A 6000-nucleotide genomic window follows, 5' to 3' on the forward strand; every position below is an offset into this window, starting at 1 on the left:
AGAGGCACCAAGGGACAGTGAGAGGCACCGAGGGACTGTGAGAGACACCGAGGGACTGTGAGAGAGACCGAGAGACTGTGAGAGACACTGAAGGATTGTGAGAGACACCGAGAGACTGTGAGAGAGACCGAGAGACTGTGAGAGACACCGAGAGACTGTGAGAGACACAGAGGGACTGTGAGAGGCACCAAGGGACTGTGAAAGGCACCGAGGGACTGTGAGAGACACCGTGGGACTGTGAGAGACACCGAGAGACACTAGAAGACACTGATAGACTGTGAGAGACACAGAGTGACTGTGAGAGACACCGAGAGACTGAGAGACACCGAGAGACTGTGAGAGACACCGAGGGACTGTGAGAGACTGTGAGAGACACAGAGGGACTGTGAGAGACACCGAGAGACACCGAGGGACTGTGAGAGGCACCAAGGGACTGTGAGAGGCACAGAGGGACTGTGAGAGACACCGAGGGACTGTGAGAGAGACCGAGAGACTGTGAGAGACACCGAGAGACACAGAGGGACTGTGAGAGGCACCAAGGGACTGTGAGAGACACAGAGAGACTGTGAGAGACAAAGAGAGACTGCAAGAGAGACCAAGAGACTGTGAGAGACACAGAGAGACTGTGAGAGACACAGCGGGACTGTGAGAGGCACCGAGGGACTGTGAGAGACACCGAGGGACTGTGAGAGACACAGAGAGACTGTGAGAGAGGGAGGCCTGCTTATCACACTGTGATATAGGAGCTGCCATCTGCTGCGGATGAAGAAGGACACAGAGACACAGAGAGGCTGTGAGAGACACTGAAGGATTGTGAGAGACACCGAGGGACTGTGAGAGACACCGAGAGACTGTGAGAGAGACCAAGAGACACCGAGAGACTGTGAGAGACACAGAGGGACTGTGAGAGGCACCAAGGGACTGTGAGAGGCACCGAGGGACTCTGAGAGACACCGAAGGACTGTGAGAGACACCGAGGGACTGTGAGAGAGACTGAGAGACTGTGAGAGACACCGAGAGACACAGAGGGACTGTAAGAGGCACCAAGGGACTGTGAGAGACACAGAGAGACTGTGAGAGACACAGAGAGACTGTGAGCAAGACAGAGAGACTGTGAGAGACACCGAGGGACTGTGAGAGTGACCGAGGGACTGTAAGAGAGACCTAGGGACTTTGAGAGAATCCGAGGGACTGTGAGAGACACTGAGAGACTCTGAGACACCGAGGGACTGTGAGAGACACCGAGAGACACTGAGGGACACCGAGGGACATGGAGAGACTGTGAGAGACACTGAAGGACTGTGAGAGACACTGAGGGACTGTGAGAGACACCGAGAGACTGTGAGAGAGACCGAGAGACACCGAGAGACACTGAGGTACTGTGAGAGACACTGAGGGACTGTGAGAGGCAACGAGGGACTGAGAGACACAGAGAGACTGTGAGAGAGGGAGGCTTGCTTATCACACTGTGATGTAGGAGCTGCCATCTGCGGCAGACGAAGACGGACACAGAAACACAGAGAGGCTGTGAGAGACACTGAAGGATTGTGAGAGACACCGAGAGACTGTGAGAGAGACCGAGAGACTGTGAGAGACACCGAGAGACTGTGAGAGACTCAGAGGGACTTTGAGAGGCACCGTGAGAGGCACCGAGGGACTGTGAGAGACACCACAGGACTGTGAGAGACACAGAGAGACTGTGAGATAGGGAGGCCTGCTTATCACACTGTGATATAGGAGCTGCCATCTGCTGCGGACGAAGAAGGACACAGAGACACAGAAAGGCTGTGAGAGACACTGAAGGATTGTGAGAGACACCAAGGGACTGTGAGAGACACCGAGAGACTGGGAGAGAGACCGAGAGACTGTGAGAGACACCGAGAGACTGTGAGAGACACAGAGGGACAGTGAGAGGCACAAAGGGACTGTGAGAGGCACCGAGGGACTGTGAGAGACACCGAGGGACTGTGAGACACCGAGGGACTGTGAGAGAGATCGAGAGACTGTGAGAGACACAGAGAGACACAGAGGGACTGTGAGAGGCACCAAGGGACTGTGAGAGACACAGAGAGACTGCGAGAGACACCGAGAGACTGCGAGACAGACCGAGAAACTGTGAGAGACACAGAGAGACTGTGAGAGACACAGAGGGACTGTGAGAGGCACCGAGGGACTGTGAGAGACACCGAGGGACTGTGAGAGACACCGAGAGACTGTGAGAGAAACTGAGTTACTGTGAGAGACTGAGAGACTGTGAGAGGCACAGAGAGACTGTGAGCAACACAGAGAGACTGTGAGAGACACAGAGGGACTGTGAGAGAGACCGACGGACTGTAAGAGAGACCGAGGGACTTTGAGAGAATCCGAGGGACTGTGAGAGACACTGAGAGACACTGAGACACCGAGGGACTGTGAGAGACACCAAGAGACACCGAGGGACACCGAGGGTCATGGAGAGACTGTGAGAGACACTGAAGGACTGTGAGAGACACTGAGGGACTGTGAGAGACACCAAGAGACTGTGAGAGAGACCGACAGACTGTGAGAGACACTGAAGGACTGTGAGAGACACCGAGGGACTGTGAGAGACACCGAGAGACTGTGAGAGAGACCGAGAGACTGTGAGAGACACTGAGGTACTGTGAGAGACACTGAGGGACTGTGAGAGGCACCAAGGGACTGTGAGAGGCACCAAGGGACTGTGAGAGACACAGAGAGACTTGAGAGACACCAAGGGACTGTGAGAGAGACCGAGAGACACTGAAAGACACCGAGAGACTGTGAGAGACACCTTGTGACTGTGAGAGACACCGAGAGACTGAGAGACACCGAGAGACTGTGAGAGACACCGAGGGACTGTGAGAGACACTGAGAGACACCGAGGGACTGTGAGAGGCACCAAGGGACTGTGAGAGGCACCGAGGGACTGTGAGAGACACCGAGGGACTGTGAGAGAGACCGAGAGACTGTGAGAGACACCGAGAAACACAGAGGGACTGTGAGAGGCACCAAGGGACTGTGAGAGACACAGAGAGACTGTGAGAGACACAGAGAGACTGCGAGAGAGACCAAGAGACTGTGAGAGACACTGAGAGACTGTGAGAGACACAGAGGGACTGTGAGAGGCACCGAGGGACTGTGAGAGACACCTAGGGACTGTGAGAGACACAGAGAGACTGTGAGAGAGGGAGGCCTGCTTATCACACTGTGATATAGGAGCTGCCATCTGCTGCGGACGAAGAAGGACACAGAGACACAGAGAGGCTGTGAGAAAACACTGAAGGAATGTGAGAGACACCGAGGGACTGTGAGAGACACCGAGAGACTGTGAGAGAGACCAAGAGACTGTGAGAGACACCGAGAGACTGTGAGAGACACCGAGGGACTGTGAGAGAGACCAAGAGACTGTGAGAGACACCGAGAGACACAGAGGGACTGTGAGAGGCACCAAGGGACTGTGAGAGACACAGAGAGACTGTGAGAGACACCGAGAGACTGTGAGAGAGACCGAGAGACTGTGAGAGACACAGAGAGACTGTGAGAGACACAGAGGGACTGTGAGAGGCACAGAGAGACGGTGAGAGACACAGAGAGACTGTGAGCCACACAGAGAGATTGTGAGAGACACCGAGGGACTGTGATAGAGACCGAGGGACTGTAAGAGAGACCGAGGGACTTTGAGAGATTTTTAGGGACTGTGAGAGACACTAAGAGACACTGAGACACCGAGGGACTGTGAGAGACACCGAGAGACACCGAGGTACACCGATGGACATGGACAGACTGTGAGAGACACTGAAGGACTGTGAGAGACACCGTGGGACTGTGAGAGACACCGAGAGACTGTGAGAGAGACCGAGAGACTGTGAGAGACACTGAGGTACTGTGAGAGACACTGAGGGACTGTGAGAGGCACCGAGGGACTGAGAGACACAGAGAGACTGTGAGAGAGGGAGGCCTGCTTATCACACTGTGATATAGGAGCTGCCATCTGCTGCAGACGAAGAAGGACACAGAAACACAGAGAGGCTGTGAGAGACACTGAAGGATTGTGAGAGACACCGAGAGACTGTGAGAGAGACCGAGAGACTGAGAAAGACACCGAGAGACTGTGAGAGACACGGAGGGACTGTGAGAGGCACCAAGGGACTGTGAGAGGCACCGAGGGACTGTGAGAGATACCGAGGGACTGTGAGAGACACCGAGGGACTGAGAGAGAGACCGAGAGACTGTGAGAGACACCGAGAGACACAGAGGGACTGTGAGAGGCACCAAGGGACTGTGAGAGTTACAGAGAGACTGTGAGAGACACCGAGAGACTGCGAGAGAGACCGAGAGACTGTGAGAGACACAGAGAGATGGTGAGAGACACAGAGGGACTGTGAGAGACACCGTGGGACTGTGAGAGACACAGAGAGACTGTGAGAGAGGGAGGCCTGCTTATCACACTGTGATATAGGAGCTGCCATCTGCTGCAGACGAAGAAGGACACAGAGACACAGAGAGGCTGTGAGAGACACTGAAGGAGTGTGAGAGACACCGAGGGACTGTGAGAGACAACGAGAGACTGTGAGAGAGACCGAGAGACTGTGAGAGACACAGAGGGACTGTGAGAGGCACCTAGGGACTGTGAGAGGCACCGAGGGACTGTGAGAGACACCGAGGGACTGTGAAAGACACCGAGGGACTGTGAGAGAGACTGAGAGACTGTGAGAGACACCGAGAGACACAGAGGGACTGTGAGAGGCACCAAGGGACTGTGAGAGACACAGAGAGACTGCGAGAGACACAGAGAGACTGCGAGAGAGACCGAGAAGCTGTGAGAGACACAGAGAGACTGTGAGAGACACAGAGGGACTGTGAGAGGCACTGAGGGACTGTGAGAGACACCGATGGACTGAGAGAGACACCGAGAGACTGTGAGAGAACATGAGGTACTGTGAGAGACACAGAGAGACTGTGAGAGACACAGAGAGACTGTGAGCGACACAGAGAGACTGTGAGAGACACCGACGGACTGTGAGAGAGACCGACGGACTGTAAGAGAGACCGAGGGACTTTGAGAGAATCCGAGGTACTGTGAGAGACACTGAGAGACACTGAGAGACACTGAGACACCGAGGGACTGCGAGACACCGAGAGACACCGAGGGACATCGAGGGACATGGAGAGACTGTGAGAGACACTGAAGGACTGTGAGAGACACTGAGGGACTGTGAGAGACACCGAGAGACTGTGAGAGAGACCGAGAGACTGTGAGAGACACTGAAGGACTGTGAGAGACACCGAGGGACTGTGAGAGACACCGAGAGACTGTGACAGAGACCAAGAGACTGTGAGAGACACTGAGGTACTGTGAGAGACACTGAGGGACTGTGAGAGGCACCGAGGGACTGTGAGAGGCACCAAGGGACTGTGAGAGACACAGAGAGACTTGAGAGACACCAAGGGACTGTGAGAGAGACCGAGAGACACTGAAAGACACCGAGAGACTGTGAGAGACACCGAGTGACTGTGAGAGTCACTGAGAGACTGAGAGACTGTGAGAGACACCGAGTGACTGTGAGAGACACTGAGAGACTGAGAGACACCGAGAGACTGTGAGAGACACCGAGGGACTGTGAGAGACTGCGAGAGACACAGAGGGACTGTGAAAGACACTGAGAGACACCGAGAGACTGTGAGAGACACCAAAGGATTGTGAGAGACACCGAAAGACTGTGAGAGACACCGAGGGATTGTGAGAGACACCGAGAGACAGAGACACCGAGAGACTGTGAGAGCCACTGAGAGACTGTGAGAGAGCGAGGGACTGAGAGACACAGAGAGACTGTGAGAGACACCAAGAGACTGTGAGAGACAGGGAGACTGTAGGAGACACTGAGAGACTGTGAGAGACAACGAAGGACTGAGAGATACAGAGAGACTGTGAGAGACACCGAGAGACTGTGACAGACACAGAGAGACTGTGAGAGACAATGAGAGACTGTGAGAGACACT

The sequence above is a fragment of the Taudactylus pleione genome, unplaced genomic scaffold (genome assembly GCF_031769625.1).
Source record: "Taudactylus pleione unplaced genomic scaffold, aTauple2 ptg001098l, whole genome shotgun sequence".
NCBI lineage: Eukaryota > Metazoa > Chordata > Amphibia > Anura > Myobatrachidae > Taudactylus > Taudactylus pleione.